Source organism: Halichoerus grypus, chromosome 5, assembly GCF_964656455.1.
Source record: "Halichoerus grypus chromosome 5, mHalGry1.hap1.1, whole genome shotgun sequence".
Classification (NCBI taxonomy): domain Eukaryota; kingdom Metazoa; phylum Chordata; class Mammalia; order Carnivora; family Phocidae; genus Halichoerus; species Halichoerus grypus.
Window position 1 is genome coordinate 179,786,857 of NC_135716.1, and position 25,954 is coordinate 179,812,810.

At 37.8% G+C, this 25,954-nt stretch overlaps 1 protein-coding gene and 1 non-coding gene across 3 annotated transcripts in view; one reads left to right on the forward strand and one right to left on the reverse strand.

Annotated features, from left to right (window-relative positions):
• PEX14 (peroxisomal biogenesis factor 14) overlaps positions 1 to 25,954 on the reverse strand; it is a 135,789-nt gene that overhangs the window by 40,513 nt on the left and 69,322 nt on the right. The gene's annotated exons all lie outside the window — the stretch shown is intronic.
• LOC118555372 (small nucleolar RNA U13) lies at positions 22,643 to 22,744 on the forward strand. Its single transcript, XR_004926943.1, has one exon. It is a non-coding gene; the product is annotated as a small nucleolar RNA U13 (small nucleolar RNA).

Here is a 25,954-nt window from a genome sequence, read left to right on the forward strand (position 1 = left end):
CTATCAATCTATCTATATAGTTATTTTCCCTGAACTGTTTAAGACTAAGTTACAAACAGGATGCCCCTTCCTCCCTAAGTATCTCAGTATTCATTTCCTGATTATGGGGTGGGACTCCATGCTCATACGTAACTGCAGTACAATTATCAAAATCAAGAAGTTAACATTGTTAAATTTTTATCTGTAGCTCAGACCTCTCCTCTGAACCCGATTCCCATTAACCCATATGCCCACCTGGGGCCTCCCCTCGTATGCCTGACAGACACCTCAAACCTACCATGTCCAACACCGAGCTCCTCATCTTGCCCCACCAAGATTAATGGCAACTCCATCCTTCTAGTCACAAGGTCAAAACCCTTAGAGTCATCCTTAGCTTCTGCTTCTCTTTCAGACCTCAGATCCAACAAATCAGGATATTCTGTTGGATTTACTGTCACATAATAGCCAGGGATGTAACTGCTCTACCATTTCCATTATCGTTCTCCAACTGTCTACTCTTACCGTGGCAGCCAGGGTGATCCTGTAAAAGCTTAAGTCAGATCATGTAAGCCCTCTGCTTAAACCCTATGGTGGTCTCACATTTTATGAAAAGTAAAACCAAAGTCCTCATGTGGATCAATACTGCCCTATACAACCTCACCTCCTATCAATGCTGCGTCCTCAGCTCTCACTATGATCCACCTTGCCTGCATTCTGGCCTCCTTTCTGTTCCTAGAATTTGCCAGACAAGCTCCCTCTTCAGGCTTTTGTACAGGTGGTTCCCTTTTCCTGGAACTCTTTCTGCCCAGAAATTTGCATAGCTTGCTTCCTCATTTTCTTCAAGTTTTTGCTTAAATGTCACCTTAGTGGAGACTTTCCAGACCATTCCATTTAAAATCACAACCTTCCAAGAACTCTCTATTGATCTTACTCCACTTAACATTATGGTTAAATTTTATTCCCCTAATGGTCTCCTTTTCCTCCCACCATTAGAATGTAAGCTCCATGAAGGCAGAGACTGGGGGCTATTTTATTTACTGCTATCTTTCCAGTACCTAGAATACTGCCTGGATTCTATTGGTACTGGTAGGTGTTCAACAAAACTGTGTAGAAGGAAACCCAATATGCAAAACAGCTACTCACAGGTTTGGGGAGAGCCAGCTGGAGCATGGAGCAAACCCAGAGTCCCACGTTCTTGATCCCTCTTTGCCCCTGAAACAGCTCGTTAGAACCTCCAAGGAGCCGCAGAGGTGAGTGTAAAACTGTAGCCATATATTCATTCTGCACTAAGGCACACTAGTTTGTTCCCAACCCAATAGGCCTTGCACTCTTCAGTCCTCCACCCTGACGCTCCACCCGCTGCAGACTCCTTACAGTCCTACTCCGATCTTGTCCCTTGTCCTGGGTTCTCTCTCCCACCACCAAAGTCTCCTCTGGACACCCCAGCCAGGTCACTTGTCTGTAGGCATCGCCATCTATACAATATTCCTCTGGTTGTCAAACACAGGTAGCTCTGTAACTTTCCTTGTGTCTCGTATGGTTTTCTAACCATTGTTGAACTTTTACTGTCTTATCTGCAGCTGTATCAACTAAGCCTAACATACGGATCAACCTGTAGTGGGCATTCACTGAATATTGTTCATGAATAAAGCATACGGGTATTTAATGGACTGCAGATTGTTAGTAACTGAAAGATGTATTTGTAACACTTGGGGACAATCTCTTTTTTCTCTCTTTAAAGTTATTTACCATAAAACTCACCGCCACTGCCACAATGAGCATGGAAGATTATTTCTGAAGTTCTATCCCATGCAATAAGGCAGGACATAAAATTAAAATATTTAAGAACTGGAAAGAAGATCACAAAATAATCAATTGTAGACATTAGGATTATATTTCCAGAAAAATCAATTCAATAAAAAAGTTTAATGAGATGGCTAGATTTACAATATATACTTTTAAAAAACTGAAGAGCATGCCTATGTACCAGCAACAATTAAAAAATAAAATGAAAATAAATTCCTCTCACAATAGCCACAAGAAATATAAAATTACTATGAATCATCTTAAAGTATGTTAGATCTATATAAAGAAAACCTTGCAAGAGAAATAAGAATGTTGATGGGGCACCTGGAGGGCTCAGTCGGTTAAGCATCCAACTCTTGGTTTCAGCTCAGGGCATGATCTCGGGGTCCTGGGATCAAACCCCGTATCAGGCTCTGCACTGAGCGTGGAGCCTGTTTGAGATTCTCTCTCTCCCTCTCTCCTTCCCCCCAACCTCTATCTCTCAAAAAAAAAAAAAAAAAAAAAAAAGAAGAGAAATAAGAATATTGAAATAAATGGAATAGTCCTTTCAAATTAATTTGAAAGATTCGATCCAATAAAAATTCCAATTATTTTAAATTTTTTCAAAAGGTTACCCTGCATAAGCACATAAGAATGTACAAGTAAGAATAATAAGGAGTGTTTGGGAATTCATTCTGTCTCCTCTGCTGGATATTTAAATATGCTGCTTTGAAATCTATTTAAACTAGCTCCTCTAGGGATTTCAGTATGCTTCCGTAACTCATCAGGGTCTACTCTGAATTAATGTTCTACCACTTTACATATTAAGGACCTTAATATGATACATATTATTATATGTGCCATATTGTATGTATTAACACATTTTATTAAGAATCAATTTCATTTACACCTCCTTGTGCCTTTCGTGCTGTTGTTCTACTGTTCATCACATATACACATATATGTATGTGTTATAAATCCAAAAATATCTTATTGCTTTAGACAACTTTTACAAAATTTAAGAATAAAAATAAAAATAGTATTTTATATTCACCCACAAATTTCACATTCCCCACGCTCTTTATTCCGTCTGAGGATCCACATTTTTCTCCTGGTATTATTTTCTCTTCAGTATGAAGATCTCCCATTGATATTTATTACAATGCATGTCTGCCAGCAACAATTTCTCTCAGCTTTTACTAGAAATACCATTATTTCTTCTTCATATTTGATGGATATTTTTACTGTGTATAGAATCCTAGGTTGACAATCTTTTCTTTCAGTGTTTAAAAGGTATTATTCCACTGTCTACTGGGCTACCTGGCTTCTGACTATAACTCAGCCATCAGTCTGATCACTGTTCCTTTTTCTTGTCTTTAGTATCCAGCAGCTTCACTATAGTAGGTTTAATTTTCTCTGTACTTATCCTGCTTGAGGTTGGCCATTCTTCCTGGTTGCTCTGTGTGTGCATGTTTTAATCAAAATTGGAAGTTTTTCAGCCAACATTTCTTCAAATATTTTTTGTCTCATTCTTCTCAGATTTTGAAGCTGTGATTACTTGAATGTTAGGCAACTTGATCAGTGAAGCTCTGGTCTTATTTTTTCAATCTTTTCCCCCTCTTTGTACTTTAGTTTGGAAGATTTCTACTGACCTGTCTTCAAGATCACTGATCCTTTCTTCTCTTGTGCCCAATCGGATATTAATCCCATCCAGTGAAATTTCAGTGACAGGTTTTACCTTTTTCAGTTCTAAGATTTCACTTGGTTCTTCTTTACAGCTTCCATACCTATATGGCATCTCCTCACCTCTTTATCCTTTCACCCATATTTTTCACATACACTCAATATATTTTTCAGTTGAAGTGTTTTGTGTGTGTGTGTTCTGTGAGTCTATTTCTATTGATTTTCACTTCAAGTAAGGATCACAAGTTCCTGTTTGCTCATCTTTGCATGTCTAGAAAGTTTTTCTTTTATACTGGACATTGTGGATGGTAGGCTGTAGAGGCTCTGGATCCTGCTGTCTCCTTCTAAAGACCTGAGTTTTGTCACAGTAGGCAGTCAAATTACTGGCAGATCACCTTAATCTGGGGCAGACCGTTTTATACTTTCTTTTTTGTGCTTAATCCTTAATCCTAGGGAAAATGCCACAGTCGTAGGCATTTCCTACATGTTTCCTCCTAATGGGTGTTCCTTCTGGGGATTCAAATGAAAGTCCAAAGGGTTTATCAAGACCCTCTAATTGTTAAGACTTAAGCTCTAAATGCTTCCTTTCCTACAGTAGGTAGCTGCTGAAATCAGCCTGGAATCTGTGACACCTGCCCTGTGCATGGGCAGTTCAGGGTTAGCCTACAATTTGAAAGGTGTTTATATGCAGGCTGGGGTTACTCCCTCCAAAGTTCTTCTTCCTGTAATTTCCATTTTAAGTTCTAGCCACTCCGGCATCTTTGAAATCCATCCCCCAATTCCTCAAACCAACATGGTGGCAGCTCTCTGCTTAACTTCTATTTGCTAGAACCTGATGGACAGAATCCCTCAAGGAAAAAGTCATACAGAGTTGGCTCTCACCCAAAGTGGTTCATTCTCTCAAGAATCAAATCCTCTCCAATTTCTGATTGCATTTGGTTGCTTTCTTATGCCTTCAAATAACATTTTCAAAATATTTTGTCCAGAATTTATATCTGATATTGGTGGGAATGTTATTCTGATACAAGCTACTCGCTTATTACTGAAAGCCAGAACTCTAACTCAGAATGTTTTGGGTTTTTTTTTTTAAATACTTATTTATGTATTGGAGAGAAAGGGTGCACATGTGCATGCATGCAAGCAGGGGAGGGAGAGGGGGAGAGAGAAAATCTCGAGCAGACTCCCTGCTGAGCATGGAGCCCCACACAGGGCTCAATCTCACAATCCTGAGATCATGAACTGAGCTGAAGTCGCACACTTAACCAACTGAGCCACCCAGGTGCCCCTCAGAATGTTTTTGAAAGAGAAAAATAATGGAGTAAATTTTGTTCTTGTACATATTAATATTGATGATAAAGATAGAGAAATTAAAATGTTGTGGCACTTGTGTAAGAGTGTATAGGTCAATAAATACAACAGATACCCCTGAATGAGACCTTGTTACACTAAAATTTAATATATAATAAAGGAAGCAAAACAAACAAATGGGGAAAAACTATTTGAAGAACATTTGTGGGAAAACTGATGTTTGAAAAGAGTGTCACTTCATATCATTTCATTAAATTCAGGAATCAAAGAGTTAAAATAAAACATAAACCATATACTAAAATAAAATGTGTGTGAATATTTAACTTATTGCTGGTTTTGTGTTTGTGGATAAACTACTGAACCTTTCTCATTAGTTTCTTTCTCAAATGCAAGAAGATAATAAAAAAAATACCCACCTCACAGGGTTCTTGTGATTAAATAAAGGCATTTAGCCCATTGCCTGACACATAATCACCCCTCAATAAATGTTAGCTGTTGCTGTTGTTGTTACTATAATTATTATTATTCAATAATTATGGGAAAGGAATCTCTTTCATAAAAATAATAGAGAAGTTATTAGAAGATTGATAGATTTGATTATGTGAAAATAATCACTTTTATATATTAAAAACATAAAAGGCAAGGAACAATGGGGAAAATGTTTGCAAACATGACAAAGAATTAATATTCTTAATATATAAAGGGCATTTAAAAATCAATAAGTAAAGCTCTAATATCCCAGCAGAAAATAAAGGATTGAATAAACATTTTTGAGAAGAAATAAACATATTTTAGAAGTTCAACTGTGTTATTAATCAAATAAAGGCAAATGAAAGTAATCTGAGAAAGTGGTCTTGTTCCTGTTTTGTTGTTTTTTAGGGACCAGACACATTTAGTATATTAAGACAGATACTCTCAGTCCCTGGTGAAGGAATTGGTAAGACCATGTGGAAAACTATTGCTATGTATCAAGAGTCTTAAAAAAAATCATACCCTGTGATTTAATACTTCCTCATTTCAGGAATCTATTTTGAAGGAATATCAGACATCTCTGTTTTTTTTTTTTCCTAATTCCTAAAAATAAAAATTAAGAAAGAAAATAAATTAAGTACTCATCTCAAGAAGGTAAAAGAAGAACGTCAGAAAAATCCAAACAGGGGCGCCTGGGTAGCTCAGTTGTTAAGCGTATGCCTTCGGCTCAGGTCATGATCCCAGAATCCTGGGATCAAGTCCTGCATGGGGCTCCCTGCTCAGCGGGGAGCCTGCTTCTCCCTCTCCCACTCCCCCTGCTTGTGTTCCTTTTCTCGCTGTGTCTCTCTCTGTCAAATAATGAATAAATAAAATCTTTAAAAAAGAAAAAAGAAAAATCCAAAGTAGATGAAAGGAATTCTGCAGAAGAATGTTATAAATTTTCCAGTGGCCAAATTTTCTTGCAGGTCTTCTTACTGTAAATTTTACTTTTATTGTCCTCTGGTCAGAGAAGGGGGTGTTATATGATTTCTGCCCATGGACTTTGAGACTTTTCTTTGTGGTCAATTTACCTAACTTTTTATAAATGTACTGAAAAATCGAATATTACCTGTTTTGTGGGTACAAAATTCTTTTTTTTTAAAGATTTTATTTATTTATTTGACACAGAGAGAGACATAGAGAGAGAGGGAACAAGCAGGGGGAGTGGAAGAAGGAGAAGCAGGCTTTCCACTGAGCAGGGAGCCCGATGCGGGGCTCGATCCTAGGACCTGGGATCATGACCTGAGCCGAAAGCAGACACTTAATGACTGAGCCACTCAGGCACCCCGGTGGGTACAAAATTCTATATATTTATATACCACACAAGTTTATTCATTGTTATCCAATTATTTCACATTGTTATTTATCTTGTGACTGTTGGTATATTAAATTCTGAACTATGTTAATGTCTTCAACTGTACAGTTTTAAATTCTTCTTTTATTTCTAATAGTTTTGCTTTATATAATTTTATAAAATGTTTTCAAATGCATAAAGTTTCACTGATCATTATGTCTTCTGGGTGGAGTGAACTTTGTAATGGTATAAACTGACCATTCTTTTTAATATTTTCTAACCTGGAATTTCTAATCTGCCAAATATGAATACTGCCAATTCTGCTTCTTTTGGATTGCATTTGCTTCACTACGTCTGGCCCAACCCTTGTTTTCAATTTTCCTATGTTGTTTCATTTCAGGTGTTTCTCCTGTAAACAGCATAAAACTGGCCTTTGTTTTTTCCTCAGGTTGTAGTGGGTCTGTGATCTGTTGTTTAATAGAGGACTGTTTTAATCCCATGAATATTTATTGTGTTCACTGCCTCTAATTTTATAGTTTTTGTTTTTCCTTTCCTGATCTTTGTTGATCTGATCATCTTTTCTTCCCTCTGAATGTAACTTAAAAGTTCTAAATCCTATTTTCCTCTAGTCTAATAAGAATGAGCCCTGTTTTTTTAAAAAATTGAGAGGTAATATACCAGTTACTCTTATGTACACAGCTTGAAGAATTTGTACACATGAATATACTGTGTAACCACCACTCAGATGGAGACCCAGAACATTTCCTAGTATGTCTAAAGGCAGCCCTTCCCATCCACACCCTCATCAAGGCAACACTATTACTCTGATCCTTAATATTAGTCTTCCCTGTTCTGGAACTTCATATAAATGGCATCTATTCTTTTACATCTGACTTCTTTGACAAAATGCTTTAAGATTCATCCATTTGGTTGCACAAAGCAGTAACTGATTCTTTTTTCTTTCTGTGTAATATTCTATTATGTGTCTACACCACAAATTACCCATTATTCTGCTGATGGACATTTCCCCCCAAGTTTGGGCTATTTTGAATAGAAATGAAAACTGCTATATATATTCATGTACATGTCTTTTCATGGATATATATATATATATATATATATAAACACATACATACACTCATTTCCTTTGGGTCTATACCTAGTCCTGGAATTGCCAGGTCACAGAACAAGGATTTATCTAACTTTAGTGGAAAGTGATAGTTTTTTCAAAGTGGGTGCACTCCTACCAGCAATGTGTGAGGGTTACAGCTGCTCCACATTCATGTTGCACACTTAGTATTCTCACTTTTTAAATTTTAGTCATTCTGGTGGGCATATAATGGTGACTTGCTGCGGTTTTGAATTATATTACCCCAGTAAGTAATGATGTTAAGGCATTTTTTTATAAGCTCATCAACCATTTAGAAATGCTCTTTAATAAAACATCCGTTCAAAGCTTCTGAACACTTTTTTTTTTTAATTTTATTTGAGAGAGAGAGTAAGAGAGAGAGTGTGAGCAAGCACCGGCAGGGGGAGGGGCAGAAGGGGAGGGAGAGGGACAAGCAGCCTCCGTGCTGAGCGCAGAGACTGACTCAGGGCTCAATCTCACAAACCTGAGATCATGACCCTGAGATCATGACCTGAGCTGAAACCAAGAGTTGGACACTTAACTGTGCCACGCAGGTACCCCTTCTGAACACTTTTTAAAATTAGGTTATTTGACTTTTTCTTACTGATTTGTAGGAGTTCTTTATACATTCTAGATACAAGACCTCTGCCAAATACATATATCATGAATACCTTTTCCCGGATGTATTGCTCTCACTGTTACTGTTTCATAAATAGAAGTTTTTACTTTTGATGTAGCTTTTTTTTTTCTTTTCATAGTAGTAGGTTTTGTGGCCTAAATAAGAAATCTTTGCTTACTCAAAGACTAAGAAGATACTCTATGTTTTTCTAGAAACTTCACAGATTTACCTCTATTGTTTATGTATGTCGTGAGATAAGAGTCAAAGTTGATTTTTTCACATGAGTATCTGATTCCAAAACCATTTTTTGGAGCAATGGCACGTTCTGTTAACTTATTTATTCATCAACATATATCATAGAGAGCCTACTAAATCAGACACTATGTTACAAATCAGTAAACAAGAAAGATATCATTCTTATCCTCATGGAATCTAGTAAGCAGTTTAACAAGTTGGGTCTGTCAGCCCTTAATTTCAGAAAATTTTTGATCTGAGGAAACAACTGACTAAAATCTCTAACTTGTGTCCAGTATCTAGCCACCTGATTGTACTAAATTAATTAAACTCCATGTTCTGCTTCAATTTTTCCAAATATAATACAGAATGATGGTATTTAAGGAAGGAGCATGAAGAAAACTTACTCCTTTTGATATTCTTCTGATTATGAAAGTAATATTCCAAAACTGAAAACTTTAACACAGAAAAGCTGAAAGAAGCCAAATGAGAAAAATCACCTACATGCCTACCATCCAGAAGCAATTACTGTTAATATGTTGAACATAAAATTAAATCACATCCTAGCCAGAGATTTTAGTTATTTATACAGTGAAAACTCTGTAGAGTCAAAATAGCTCTTGAAATCCCTTTTAAGGGAGACTTCCAGCTGGACAGGGCAGCTTGAAGCACACAGCTCTGATTGTTATTTTAACTCATTCTACATTAACATGATAAAAAGGATTCATGCCCAGGGACCTTCCAATTAGTTTTTTTTTACAGCCTCTGTCTTAAATATTAGACAGCAAAGGATCGCCAGACATTTAAAGGAAATCTTGAAAATGAAAATCAGAGCCCTGAAAACATAATAAAAAAGAACTGAGGAAACAAATTATTTAGACAACAGGAAAAAATAATAATAATATTCTCAGAGAAAAAAAGAGATGCTGCATCCAAGAAACAAGAACAGAATGCCAGAGAAAAAGAACACTCGGAGAAAAAGAAGACACTAAAAGATCTGAGCAAAACAAAAACAAACGAAAAACCCTTTTTCAAGAGAAATATTGGAAGATAAAATTATTAGAAGATAAAATATTGGAAGGAACTATTCACAAAGTAGGGCAAAAAAACCAAAAAGATGGAAAACAGGAAAGAAAAAGTTTTAAAAAAATATTTGAGAGTCAACCCGGGATATCTAACATCCAACAGGAATTCTTGGAAAACAAAACACAGAACACAAAGGAGAGAAAATTATTAAAGAAATAGTATAGGAACATTCCACAAAGCTAAAGGATATGAGTTTTCTAATGAAAAGGTCAGCAAATGATGAACACAGTGAGTGGGGAGTGGGGGGAGCTCCCTAATGCACAGGGAAAATTTCAGTGAAATTCAGAATATGTAGAATAAAGGTAAGAAGTAAACCCTTCAGGGGCACCTGGGTGGCTCAGTTGGTTAAGCGTCTGCTTTCAGCTCAGGTCATGATCCCAGAGTCCTGGGATCAAGCCCCACATGGGGCTCCCTACTCAGCAGAGAGTCTGCTTCTCCCTCTTCCTCTGGCCCTCCTCCCCCCCCCACTCATGCGCTCTCCTCTCTCTCAAATAAATAAAATCTTAAAAAAAAAAAAAAAGAAGAAGAAGAAGAAGTAAACCTTTCAGAGGGAAATAAACAGTTCACAAAGAAAGGATCAGGAATCTGAATGGCATCAGACTTCTCAACAGCAACACTGGAAGGTTAGAAGACAATAGAATGCACCCTCAAAATTCTGATGCAACATTATTTCCAATCTAGAATTTTAAACCCAGCCAACCTAAAAATGAAACATGAAGGTAAAATTAAGAACATTTTCAGAAATACTAGGTCTAGGGGCGCCTGGGTGGCTCAGTCATTAAGCGTCTGCCTTCGGCTCAGATCATGATCCCAGGGCCCTGGGATCGAGCCCCGCATCAGGCTCCCTGCTTGGCAGGAAGCCTGCTTCTCCCTCTCCCACTCCCCCTGCTTGTGTTCCCTCTCTCACTGTCTCTCTCTCTCTGTCAAAAAATAAATAAAATCATAAAAAAAAAAAAGAAAGAAAGAAAGAAAGAAATACTAGGTCTAAAAATGTTTACTCCCCTCCCCCTACATGCTTCTTAGGAAGCTTCTGAAGGATTTGTTCCACCAAACCAAAGAAGCAATCCAAGAAAGAACATGAAGAAGCCAGACAAGAAGAAATCGATCAGAAGAGAGAGATAAAGGGACTACCCAGAATAGTGGCAGAAGGATGACAGCTACACAGCAGATCTAGGGAGCAAAAAGTTCAGACTAGAGGGCGCCTGGGTGGCTCAGTCGGTTGGGTGTCTGCCTTCAGCTCGGGTCATGATCCCAGGGTCCTGGAATCTAGTCCCTCGTCTGGCTTCCTCCTCAGCGGGGAGTCTGCTTCTCCCTCTACCCCTCCCCCTTGCTCATGATCTCTCTCTCACTCTCTCTCAGATAAATAAAATCTTTAAAAAAAAAAAAGTTCATAGAGGGGAGGGGGGTGGGGGATGGGTTAGCCTGGTGATGGGTATTAAAGAGGGCACGTTCTGCACGGAGCACTGGGTGTTATGCACAAACAATGAATCATGGAACACTACATCAAACACTAATGATGTAATGTATGGTGATTAACATAACAATATAAAATTTAAAATTAAAAAAAAAAAGTTCAGACTAGAGCAGGAGAGCAAATGGCACTAAGAAAAAAATAAGTCACCTGATGTCTTTGATGATACTGAGGGGAATTACAGCTCCAGCAGAAATTCTGAGGATTACTTAGTAATAAGTACATAGAACATTAAGCAACCTGCCCCACCCAGAAATAGTAAAAACTTTTTTTTTTTTTTTTAGATTTTATTTATTTATTTGACAGAGAGAGACACAGCGAGAGAGGGAACACAAGCAGGGGGAGTGGGAGAGGGAGAAGCAGGCCTCCCGCTGAGCAGGCAGCCCAACATGGGGCTCGATCCCAGGACCCCGGGATCATGACCCGAGCCGAAGGCAGACACTCAACAACTGAGCCACCCAGGCGCCCCTAGTAAAAACTCTTAATAAATATTTCCTTAACATGATGGAAGGGTGGGGAGAGGCAGACAGACAGATGCAGGAGTACTTGTATATATGTGGGTTAGTGTCACTCTCCAAAGCTGACATCATGTTTAACAGGGAGACATAAATGCATTTCATTTAGAGCCAAGAATAGGACGAACATGTTCACAAAGCATCACATTATTTATCACTTTTCTGGAGGTATTAGCTGATGCCACTGAACAAGAAAAGAAGAGACAGAAACACTGTAAAGGAATAGGCAAAAATGTGATTTCCCAATAGTACCAGGAAAACTAATATGAGTCAACTAAAAAAAGAAGAAAAAACACCTTTTATAAACCATATAGTTACATGTTTACATTCAAAATTAGTACAGCTGACTCTGAACAATATGGGTTTGAACTGAGTGGATCCACTTACATGCGGTTTTTCTATCCGGTACTATAAATGAAATTTCTCTTCTTTATGATTTCCTTAATAACACTTTCTTTTTTCTAGTTTACTTTATTATAAGAATGCTATATAACATACAAAATATGTATTAATCAACTGTTACCAGTATGGCTTCCAATCAACAATAGGCTATTAGTAGTGAAGTTTTGGGGGAGTTAGAAGTTATACACAGATTTTCAAGCACAGGAGGGACAGGGGTGGTACCCCTAAACCCCACATTGTTCAAGGGTCAACTGTATATGAAAACACCTTTAAATTTAAAGTCTGGGGGCACCCGGGTGGCTCAGTTAAGCATCTGGCTCTTTGATTTCAGCTCCAATCATGATCTCAGGGTCATGAGATGTAACCCCATGTCCAGCTCCGTGCTCAGCAGGGAGTCTGCTTGAGATTCTCTCTCTCCCTCTCCTTCTACCCCTTCCTCTGGTCACACTCTCTCTCAAATAAAATCTTTTTAAAAAACTAAAAATAAAAATAAATTTATTAAAGGCTGGATGGAAGACATAATGAAAGAACAGATACCACTCTAAGCAGCAACAAAAGACAAAATATCAGAACATAAATTTAGAAGTAAATGGGCAAAATCTATATAAAGATATTAAGCTATATTAAAGAAATCTTGAATACTTGGAAAGGATTACCTTATTCTTATATAGGAAGTCTCAATATTATAAAGATTTCATCTGTCCTAAACTAATCTATAAATGTAATGTGATTCCAATATTTCAAATATCAACAGTCTTATGTGTCTTTTCTAACTAGTCAAGCTAATTTTGAAAATTATACAGAGAGTAATAAGAATAGCCATAAAAATTGTGAATAATTGAAAAGACAATGAGGGAAGATAAACCCTAATAGATAATAAAACATACTCTAAGATAGTATGACACTCGTACACAAAGAGACCAATCAGAGTAGATGCAAAGGAATCAGATGGAAACTCTACAATTGTAAAACACACTTAACTGAAATTAAGAACTCAACAGATAGTTTAACAGCAAATTGGATGCAGCAGAAGAGAGGATTAGTTAACTAGAAGATAGGTCAGTAAAAAGAAAGAAGAGGAAATGGATGGACAACACAGAATAGAGCATAAAAGACATATGGAATATGGAAAAAATGCTCTAACATAATTATAATTGGAGTCTAAGAAAGAGAACTGAACAAGAGCAAGGCAGAAGCCATATTTAAAGATATAATGGTCAATAATTTTATAAAGCTAACAAAAGGCAATCAAGCCACATATTCAAAGGCTCTATAAAACTCAAGCAGGATAACTATAAAGAAAACCACCTTAGGCAAATCACAGTAAAACTGCTTTAAAAATAAAAAGAAAAATCTTAAAAGCAGCTAGAGAAGAAAAAGACATATTACCTTCAAAAGGAGCAATAAGACTGATAAATGACAATGGGAGCCAGAAAATAATGAAATAACATCTTCAAAGTGCTGAAAGAAAACAGCTGCCAATCTAGAATTCTGTACCAGCAAGAACATATTTCAAAAGAAAGGATTAGAAAATCACCATTCAGCAATCCTCATAATAACTGATCTGAGGCAACTGATATGAGGATTCAGCAATCCCCACAATAACTGATTAAGAATCATTAATGGGTGGTAAAAAGAGTGGATGAAAGTTGATGAAAAATAGGATATTTACATAATCTCAAAGTATCTCCTCAAAAGATACTTATTAATTACAAAGGGAAAAAAATATTAACTTTACAGTGGAGAAACCTGGGAGGCACCACCTCAACCAACAGACTAAAGTGAAACCACCAACAGTGGGACAAACCAATGTCATACACCTCCTTACACGGTGCCCTGAGAACAACACAGTATCGCTGCCATGGTATTCCCACTCAAAGTGCAGCAACTAAATCTAGTCATCAGGAAACATCAGAAATCCAAGCTGAGGTACAGGGTGCAAAACTGTCCTGTATCCTACAAAAATGTCAAGGTTACAAAAGACAAAGCCTTTTGTGTTCCAAGTTAGAGGAGGCTAACAATGTAACAGCAGTCATAAGCAACTCATGATCATGGATTAGATGGTGGACCAGGAAAGAAATTTCTTTTTTGCTACAAAAGACATTATTAGGACAACTGACTATATTTGAACAAGGTGCACTGGTTACATAATAGAACTTTATCAAATTATTTTCCTGATTTTGATGCATGCGCACACGTATCTATAGGAAGGGAGAGAGGAAGGGGAGAGGAAGTAGAGAGAAAGTATATATGGTGAAGTAAATGATAACATTTGAGGAATCTGGGTGAAAGATATATGGGAATTCATTGTGCTACTATTGCAATTTATTTAAAAATATGATTAAGGAGCGGCGACTGGGTGGCTCAGTCAGTTGAGTGACCAACTCTTGGTTTCGGCTCAGGTCGTGATCTCAGGGTCGTGAGATCAAGCCCCATGACAGGGTCCACACTCAGCACGGAGTCTGCTTGAGATTCTCTCCCTCTGCCCCTCCCCATGCTTGTGCACTCTAATAAATAAATAAAATCTTTAAAAAATATATTAAGTATTAAAAGAATCATTTCAAAATTAAAAAGCCTTTTAAAAACTGAAGAGAAATGAAGTCATTTTCAGACAGACAAAATCAGAGAATTCATCACTAGCAGACCTGCACTAAATGAAACACTCAAGCTCTTCAGACAGAAGGAAAATGATCCTAGACAGAGGGAAGAAATGCAGGAAGGTATGAGGAACAAAGGAAAAAACAAATATAAATAAATATTGACTGTATAAAACAACAATAATGTCTTATAGGGTTTGAAATCTATGTAGTATTAAACTACAAAAAATCCCACAACACAAAAGGCAGGAAGAGAGTAAATGGAAGTGAAATGGTCTAAGGAGCTAGCACGTTGGGAAGTGGTAAAGATCCTCACTGATTGAGACTTAAGTAAATTAAAGATGCATACTGCAATCTCAAGGTCAGTGGTTCTCAAACATTTTGATCTCCTGACCCCTTCACACTCTTAGAAACTATTAATGATTTCAAACAACTTTTGTTAGTAAAGATCATATGTACTGATACTTACCATATTAGAAATCAAAACCAGAATACTAAATATATAAAACAAATATTAACAGATGCAAAGGGAGAAACTGACAGTAACACAATAGTATGGGACTTAACACCCCACTTATTTCAGTGGCTAGATCAACCAGACAGGAAATTAATAAGGAAACACTGGCCTTGAACAATGCATTAGACCAAATGGACTTGATAGATAGAAAGATAGATAGAGAGATAGATATAGAACATTCCATCCAAAACTACAGAATACACATTCTTTTCAAGTGCACATGGAACATTCTCTAGGACAGATCACATGTTAGGCCACAAAATAAGTCTCAATAAATTTAAGAAGATTGAAATCGTAGCAAGCATCTTTTCTTCCCACAATGCCATGAAACTAGAAGTCAATTACAAGGAAAAAACTGGAAAAAAAAAAACCACAAACATGTGAAGATTGAACAACATGCTACTAAACAATCAACAGGTCAATGAAGAAATCAAAGAAGAAATGAAAAACTACCTTGAGATAAACGAAAATAAAAACACAATGTTCCAAAATCTATGGGATGCAGCAAAAACAGTTCCAAGAGGGAAGTTTATAGCAATAGAGGCCTACCTCAAGAAACAAGAAAAATCTCAAACAATCTACTTTACACCTACAGGAACTTAAAAAAAAGAACAAACGAAGCCCAAAGTAAGTAGATGGAAGAAGAAAATAATACAGATCAGAGCAGAAATAAATGAAACAAAAACTTAAGAAAAAAAAAAAAGACTAATGAAACTAAGAGCTGGTTCTTTAAAAAGATAAAACTGATAACCCTTTAGCAAGACTCATTAAGAAAAAAAGAGAGAGGGCCCCCCAAAATAAAATCAGAAATCAAAGAGAAGTTACCAATACCACAGAAATACAAAGGATAAAAAAGACTACAAACAATTACACATCAACAAATTGAAAAACCTAGAAGAAATATTTCCTAGAAATATACAATCTTCCAAGACTGAATCAGGAAGATATAGAAAATATGAACAGCTGATTACTAGTAATGAAATTGAATCAATAATCAAAAAACTCCCAACAAACAAAAGTCCATGACCAGATGGCTTCACAGGTAAGTTCTACCAAACATTTTAAGAGTTGATATTTATCATTCTCAAACTGTTCCAAAAAACTCAAGAGGAAGAAATGCTTCCATGCTCATTCTATGTGACCAGCATTACCCTGATACCTAAACCAGACAAAGACACTACAAAACAAAACAAAAACAAAAAACAAAACAAAACCCACACACGCCAATATCCCTAACAAACAAAGGTACAAAAATCTGCAAAACTGAATTCAGCAATATGTTAAGAGGATCATAAACCATGATCATGTGGAATTTAATCCAGGGATGAAAAGATAGTTTGATACCTACAAATCAATCAACATGACACAACACATCAACAAAACAAAGGATAAAAATCAGATCATCTGGGACACCTGGGTGGCTCCGACGGTTAAGCATCTCACTCTGGTTTCAGCTCAGGTCATGATCTCAGGGTCATGAGATGAAGCCTGGAGTCAGGCTCTGCACTCAGTGCTGAGTCTGCCGGAGATTCTCTCTCTCTCCCTCTGCCCCTCCCCACCTTTCTCTCTCTCTAAAATAAATCTTTTTTAAAAAATCGGATCATCATCTCAGTAGATGTAGAAAAAGCACTTGACAAATTCAACATCCGTTTATGATAAAAACTCTCAACAAAGTAGGTAGAGAGGGAATGTACCTCAACGTAATAAAAGCCATATATTACAAACACCCACAACTAATATCATACTCTATAGTGAAAACTTAAAAGTTTTTCCTCTAAGATCAAGAAGAAGACAAGGATGCCCACTCTTGCTACCTGTAGTCAATACAGAATTGGAAGTCCTAGCCACAGCAATTAGGCAGGGGAAAGAAATAAACAGCATCCAAGTTGGTGAGGGAGAAGTAGAACTGTCACTATTTGCAGATGACATGATACTATATATAGAAAACCCCTAAAGCCTTCACCCAGAAACTATCAGAATAAACGAATTCAGTAAAGTTGCAAGATACAATAACAATATAGAGAAATCTGTTGTGTTTCTATACAACAATAACTACCAGAACAAGAAACTAAGAAAACAATCCCATTTGTAACTGCATCCAAAAGAATAAAACATCAAGGAATACATTAAACCAAGAAGGTAAAAGACCCATACTCTGAAAATTATGACACTGATGAAAGAAACTGAAGACAAGACAAATAAATAGAAAGATACACCATGTTCATGGACTGGAAGAATTAAGAATTAATATTGTTAAGGGGCACCTGGGTGGCTCTGTCAGTTAAACATCTGCCTTCGGCACAGGTCATGATCTCAGGATCCTGGGATTGAGCCCTGCATTGGGCTCCATGCTCAGCAGGGAATCTGCTTCTCCCTCTCCCTCTGCCCCTCACCCCACCCCACTTGTGTTCTCTTTCTCTCTCTCTCAAATAAATAAATAAATAATCTTTTTTAAAAAAAGAATATTGTTAAAATGTCCATAGTACTCAAAACAATCTACAGAAAGCAATCCCTATCAAAACACCAGTAGGATTTTTCACAGAACTAAAACAAATAATGCTAAAATATGTATGGAACCACAAAAGGCCCTGAACAGCTAAAGCGATCTTTAGAAAGTACAAGCTGGAGGATATATCATTCTCCTAGATTTCAAACTATACTACAAAGCTACAATAATCAAAACAGTATGGGACTGGCACAAAAACAGACACAAAGATCAATGGAACAGAACAATGATCCCAGAAATAAGCCCACCATATATGGCCAATTAATCTACAATACAGAAGACAAGAATATACAATCAGGAAAAGGTAGTCTCTTCAATAAATGGTACCGAGAAAACTGGACAGCTACATGTAAAAAGATGAAACTGGACCACTTTCTTACACCATATACAAAAATAAATTCAATACGGATTAAAGACTTAAATTAAGGGTGCCTGGGTGGCTCAGTCGTTAAGCGTCTGCCTTCAGCTCAGGTCATGATCCCAGAGTCCTGGGATCGAGCCCCGCATTGGGCTCCTGCTTGGTGGGAAGCCTGCTTCTCCCTCTCCCACTCCTCCTGCTTGTGTTCCCTCTCTCGCTGTGTCTCTCTCTGTCAAATAAATAAAATCTTTAAAAAAAAAAAAGACTTAAATTAAGATCTGAAACCATAAAGCTCCCAGAAGAAAATAGGCAGTAAGTTCTTTGACACTGGTCTTAGTAATATTCTTCTAGATCTGTCTCTTCAGAGAAAGACAATAAAAGCAGAAATAAATGGCACTACATCAAACTAAAAAGATTTTACACAACAAAGGAAACCATCAAGGAAACAAAAAGAAAACCTACTGAATGGGAGAAGATATTTGCAGATGATATATCCAATAAGTGGTTAACATCTAAAACATATAAAGAATTTATATTAACTCAATATCAAAAAAACAAACAATCCAATTAAAAAATGGGCAGATGACCTAAAAATAGAGGTTTTTCCAAACAAAACATACAGATGGCCAACGGGCACATAAAAAAGATGCTCAACATCACTAACCATCAGGGAAATGCAAATCAAAACCACAATGAAATATCACCTCACACCTGTCAGAAGGAAAGAACTAGTGTTGGCAAAGATACAGAGAAAATGGAACCTTCCTGCACTGTTGGTGGGAATGTATATTGGCGCAACCACTATGGAAAACAGTATAAAGATTCCTCAAAACATTAAAAATAAACTATCCTACAATCTAGCAATTCCACTTCTAGGTGGTTTTCCGAAGAAAATGAAAACTCTAATTCAAAAAGATACATACACTCCTACCTTCATCACAGCATTATCTACAATAGCCAAGATCTGAAGCAAGCTAAGTGTCTACCAATAGATGAATGGATAAAGAAAATCTGATATATAAACAATAGAATATTACTCAGCCATTAAAAAAAATGAATGAAATCTTGCCATTTACGATAACATGGATGAACCTAGAGGATGTTAGGCTAAGTGAAATAAATCAGACAAAGACAAATACTGTATGATTTCACTTATACGTGGAATCTAAAAAATAAAGCAAGACTCACAGAGACAGAGAACTGATGGCAGCTAGAGAGAAGGGGGGGAGATGAACAAAATCAGTGAAGGGTATTAAGATGTACAACCTTCTAGTTATAAAATAAATAAGACACAGGGATATAATGTACAGCATAGGGAATATAGTGAATAATACTATAACAACTTTGTATGGTGACAGATGGTAACCAGCCTTATCCTGGCACCATTTCATAATGTATATAAATACTGAGTCACTATTTTGTACACCTGAAACTAATACAATATTGTATGTCAATTATTCTTCAATTAAAAAATCAAAAGGGGCGCCTGGCTGGCTCAATCAGAAGAGCATGCGACTCTTGATCTTGGGGCTGTGAGTTTAAATAAAAATAAAATATTTTTACTTAAAAATAAAAAATCTTTAAAAAGATATCAAAACTGAGAAATTTAAAAATAATTCATTTAAAAATAATAGCAATAAACTTATTATATGTTAATATGAATAACATTTTTATTTAAAAAAAAAGAACCTAACTAGGGGCTCCTGGATGGCTCAGTCAGTCCAAGTCTTGGTTTCGGCTCAGGTCATGATCTCATGGGTCATGAGACTGAGCCCTGTGTGAGGCTCCATGCTCAGCGGGGAGTCTGCTTGAAGATTTTCTCCCTCTGCCCCTCCCCCCACTTGCACGCACAATCGCGCTCTCTCTCTCAAATAAATCATCTTTAAAAAAAGAAATAACTAGTTTCCAGAACAAAAAATAATTAGTGAGAAGGATAGCACAAGTTAACTTTTCTGCAAATCTTTTATGTCTGGCTTAATAGAAGACAACTGGATTCTCCTATCTGCTTCTGTATTCCATCTGTTGTGCTATGTTGAGTTGGTTAAAGCAAATGAAAATACAGACTAGTACAAATATATATTGCAAAAAGAGAGGAGTCTCTTATTTTTTTTTAAAGATTTTATTTTTTATTTGAGAGAGAGAGAGCGTGAGCACGGGTCAGGGGCAGAAGCATGGGGAGAGGGAGAAGCAGACTCCCCGCTGAGCAGGGAGCCCGATACAGGGCTCGATCCCAGGACCCCGAGATCATGACCTGAGCCAAAGGCAGAGAATTAACCTACTGAGCCACCCAGGTGCCCTGAGAGGAGTCTTTTAATAGCTTTCTCAGATAACTGTGGATATTCTTCTGTGATACTACACCAAAAACTCCACAAGTGGCAGTTTCTTAAGGATTCGTTGCAATGTGAAATCCTATCAATAAACTCTCATATCCTGTTCCATTAAAATTCATTGGTCTCTCTTGCACTTTGAATGGACATTTTACTCATGTGTAATTTTATAAAATCATGCATTGATCATTTAGGAAATACTGGTTCACTAAGGTATGCAGAGCTTCCAAACATTGACATACTTTTTATACACTATCAAAACAGCACACTCATTAGATCACCATGATCTCCTCAGAATTCATTAACTATGGGGAAACTGCCTAGTTCACGGTCGTGGATACATGTTTTTCCAAAATTCTAATTTCATTTGAAAGTTCAACTTTTATTACTGACAACAAATACTGTCAGTATGTTTTCCACAAAACAACAGGCTCACTTTATTCTTTGAGAAAATGTCTTCCAAACACTGAAGTCTGACTTTATCACAGTTTCTCTGTCATTCCCTCAAGTAAAAGTGATATCCAAGAAAAAAAGCAGCTACTTCAGCTCATAACTCAAACGATCACACAAGAACTTCTCCTCAGGCAACCACTCTGCTGCATTGGCAGAAGTACTCTATGCCTATTTCCTATTTCGTCACATGAATATTACAAAGATGCATACTCAAGTGGCAAGATTTAATAAAATTAATCATTTTTACTCTTTCATCAAGGACAGTCTTCAATGAAATGGCTTTTTTTTTTTAAACCGCAAGTGCATAGCAGTAAAAACTACCGCGAGAAGCCAGCAGTTTACCCAGCACTGCTCCTGCACTGTCACCGCAGAAGCCGACCCAGTGAGGGAGGTAAATAATGTTTCACTGCTGGCTATGAAGATCATTTTGACCTGACTCCCTGAAAGGGTTTTGGGGGGCCCCAGGGCTCTACAGACCTAAAACTCTGAAAACTTCTAACTTGATCTAAGGACAGAGAACTGGAAAGATAGCTCAAGCTTTCTTAAGCTCCTCAGGAAGAGAAATGTTGACGATAATAAGTTACAAACTAACTTAAAAACCATTTTTCTATATGAGAAACAATAAATGATAACCATAGCAAACTTCTTAAGAATCCAGTTTTTCACTGTAAGAAAAGATATAAATGCAAAGTAAGAGATGAAAGGAAAATCCTGTAATATTCAGTTTGAACTGTGTGTATATGTATATACATATGTATCATGTGAATAAAAACAAATAAAACCGTGTGTGTGTATGTGTGTGTGTGCGAGAGAGAGAGAGAGAGAGAGACAGACTGTGTGTAAAACCAGTGTCCAGATCCCAGCTTCTAAGTAACATTCCTACTAAACAACACTTGAGGAAAATGTCTAATGCCTGGCTTAAGTCACAGACAGTAAAAGGTGCACCTGAGACATTTGTGCCAAAAAGCAAGGGACCCAGGAGCTAACCTGAACAGGTGCCCACTCATCTAACTTGGAACAATGTGAGCATTAAAATGAAATATGGTAATAATGGACTATTCCGAACTAAAGAGTATATGGTGATACTCAAAAGAGAGAGCAAGAGAGAGAGACAGAAGAGGGAAGGTGAGAAAGTTCTTTTTTATAGAAAAATACTAGGCAATAAATGTATATAAAATAATAAAATTAGGAAATCGCTATTTTTAAAATCCCAAAGAAACAGCTGATTCGAGCAAGGATCTCCAATGGTCGCTAAAACCACTGAATGAAAGGTTGTTGAGCAATAAGAGAACATGCTCTCAAAGAAGCACTTCTCAGATGACTTATTCGTTACAAAGGAGAATTTTACAGTGGAGAAATCTGGTAGCTACCTGACGAACCAAGTGATCAACTTAACACCACCATTAGGAAGAATCCAACATTTCTCACCTTCTGATGTGATGCAATAATAAGGACATGATATTGCTTATCGAGTATCCTTGCCAAAAATGTTTAATTTCAATCTTATCAAGGGGAAACAATGAGACAAATCTGGTATGTATGATATTCTATAAAATTGACCTGACTGACCTTTTCAAAATAGTCAATGACAAGTAAAACAAGAAAAGGCAAGATGTCTCTTCCTGATGAAGAGACACAGCAGTAAAATGCCCCGCATGAGCCCCTGATTACAGGGTACAGAATAAATTTGGGGACTGGGAAAATTTAAGTATGGACTACACGTGAGATGATTTTCTGGAATTAGTGTTAATCTCTTAGGTGTGGTTATGTGAGAGAATGCCCTATTTTAGGAGACATACTGGTGTAACTGGGGTTGAAGTGTCATGGTATCTGCAACTTACTTTTTTTTTTTTTTAAAGATTTTTTTAGATCCTTTTGTAGTTCATAAGCGTGATGATCGGGTGTTCACGCTGTTGTGTGACGTGCCTCCCTCAAACCTTGTTACAACCTCGGCACATTACCCGTCTGACATGAAAAAAAAACAATAATAAAAGAAATAAAATTTTTTATTTATTCATTTGAGAGAGAGAAAGAGAGACAGAGCGCAAGCAGGGGGAGCGGCAGAGGGAGAAGGAGAAGCAGGCTCCCCGCTCGCTGAGCAGGGAGCCCGACGCAGGGCTCGATCCCAGGACCTGGAGATCATGACCGGAGCTGAAGGCAGACGCTTAACCATCTGAGCCACCCAGGTGCCCCTGCAACTTACTTTTAAAACAGAAAAAAAAGTATGTGTGTAGAAAGAGAGAGAGAGAGAGAGAGAGAGAGAAAGCAAATGTGGCAAAATGTTAACAACTGAGAAACTGGATGAAAGGTATCTGTTCAGTGCACCATTCAATTCTTCAGTAGTTTTGAAATTATTCAAAATAAAAAGATGGCAAAAAAAAAAAAAGAAAGAACACCCCAGGTTGGAAAGAGTATACAGAGACAGGATTTGATCCTATAAGAAATGAACAACTACAGAGGCACTTGGGTGGCGAAGTTGATTGGGCCTCTGACTCTTGGTTTCCACTCAGGTCGTGATCTCGGGGTTGTGAGATCAAACCCCAAGTCGGGCTTGGCACTCAGTGGGGAGTCTGCTTAGGATTCTCTCTCTCCCTCTCCGTCTGCCCCTCCCACAGATGAGCCCACACAGGCGTGCGCACTCTCTCTCTCAATGAATAAATCTTCAAAAAAAAAAAAAAAAAAGACGAAATACCCAAAGTTTCCATGCAAGGAAGAGACAGCTAAAAGCAGAGTTTGAATCTTACCATCCGGTGACAATGCACAGAGGGACCAGAATCTGGTGACAATGGCAGCCCAAGTGCCCTACCCGGCGGCTACCCAGGCCCACGTTAATAAAAGGACTCCATGTTCCATCCATTGCCATAATCTGTCTCGGGCTGAGCCTGATGACACAGAAGCTGTGTCAAACGTTTTTGGCCCAAGAATACATATTGGCCAACATAGGTAAAAAGTTAGGGATCATTATTATTTCTTTCATATTCCTATGCCCTTCATTTCTAAACTGATGCTTTGAAGAGAAGCATTTTACTTCCTGGAGCATATGTATTTAATTAATCCTGTTCTGGAAGGCCCAGCCAAAATAATAACAAAGTCATAGAACACTGGAAAGGGAAAATGTTATTTTCACATAATGTATTACTAAGAAAACCAATAAGAACAATTAGGACTATTAAAAAGAATACAGTAAGATAATTTTTAAAACATAAAAATCTACAGCTTTCCTAAATATTGGCAAAGATTAGAAAATATAATAAAAATAAAGGACCTATAAGTGTAAATGCAAGAACAGTGTCAAACTTCATCAGTGAGGAACGTACTTTACTTGAAAGATAACACCACATTCATGAGTGGAAAACTGCGTATCGCAAAGGTGCCAATTCTCTCCAAAGCCATTTCTACGTTGGATGTAATAATCCAAATTCCAAAAGGATTTAATTTTTGATTGGCATGGGAAGGGGAGGGGTGGGACCAAGGAGGAGAGGAGGAAATGTGATACGGTGATTCTGACATGAGCTTAGAAGTACACAGGGCCACAGCGCGCCTGGGTGGCTCGGTCGGTTAAGCGTCTGCCTTCAGCTCAGGTCATGATCCCAGGGTCCTGGGATCGAGCCCCACATCGGCCTCTCTGCTCAGCGGGGAGCCTGCTTCTCCCCTTCCCTCTGCCTGCCACTCCCCCTGCTTGTGCTCTCTGTCAAATAAATAAATAAAATCTTAAAAAAAAAAAAAAGTACACAAGGGCCGGAAAAGCCAGGAATATTCTTTAAAAGGACAAAGGAAGAGTACAACTTACGCTACACGGATAAAAAAAAATGTAACAAATCTACAATCAAGATACAACAAGCAATACATATATCCAAGAACAAGAACAGAATGTCCTTGATCACACATCAGCATATTTAAGAGTTTCATATATGATAACGGTGGCATGTGACGTAAGCGGGGAAAAGAAATCATTTGAAAAATGGTGCTGGAACAATCGAGTTGGTCACTAGGAAAAAAAAGTTATATCCCCTGTTACTCTACTAAAAACAAATCAAATTCCATACAAGAAAACTAAATCCATAAAAGAAAAGGAGTAGGTGAATGTTTCTTTGCTGTTGAGGTGTGGGTGTGTCTGGGTGGCGGCTTCTAGGCTTGACCAAAAGAAGACACGGAGAAGACGACACACCTGACGACATGGAGCTCACGCCCGGGCTCAAGTGCCCCAATGGCAGCTGCTGATGTGGGAGCCAGCACAGGCTGTCAAAGCGCAGCCCGGCAATGCACAAGGAGACAAAAACAGGCCCATTTCCCTAACCTGGAGTTCCACTCTAAGGTTTTTACTCTAAAAAGGTAATCACAAAAGGAAGAAAATCCCTATTTCTCAAGGATATTAAAAAAGATCTGAAATAATGGTAACAAACAGAAATAATCTAGATGTCCATCTAGGGGACTGGCTAAAAGAAACGACGGTATAGGCTCTCAGCAGAATACCAGGCAGCAATTACAACTGATGACAGGGATCTGTATTTATGAACACGAACTTAGGTCCCAGACATAGCATCAAGTGGGAATCAGGGGGAAGGATCGGAGGAGAAGAAAACCCAGGTGATTTTCTAAATGCCTCTAAGGTGGGACCCAACAGTTCCAACAGAAGCCAAAAGGCAGGGAGCTCTAATCTCAGCTTCTAGATCTGTGGCCCCCCTCGGACCCAAGTCACAGATTCTTCCAGGTGCCTCAGTCTCTCAGTCTATAAAATGGAAATTAAAAAATGTCACTGCCCTTATGAACCCCTCCATTGTCCCCAGGGTGCTCTGAGGATTAATTAGCTGGTATTTGTGAAGTGAGTGGCTGTACTGAGTTACTACAGAAAATTTTCCATTAGGTTCATCAGCTCTTGAAAGTTCTTAAGCAAAACTGAAGTTTTGATGAAATGCCCCAAAGACAAGCAAGACTGATAATAATGAAGCAGGAGAAGAAACACCCGGCAACCTTGTCCCCTCCCCGTCCACGGCAGGCACCGCGGCAGCCCGGGTTTCATCAGCTCTCCCCCAGGATGAGGTCAGCGCACACAGACTGCCTCAGGTCCTCCAAGGGGACGATTATCACACTGTAACCAGTGTCCCCAGGGCTCCTTATTAGTCTAATAGAAACCCTTCATGCTCTCATAGAGACCGGCGGGGACTGTGAGCCTAAAAGGAA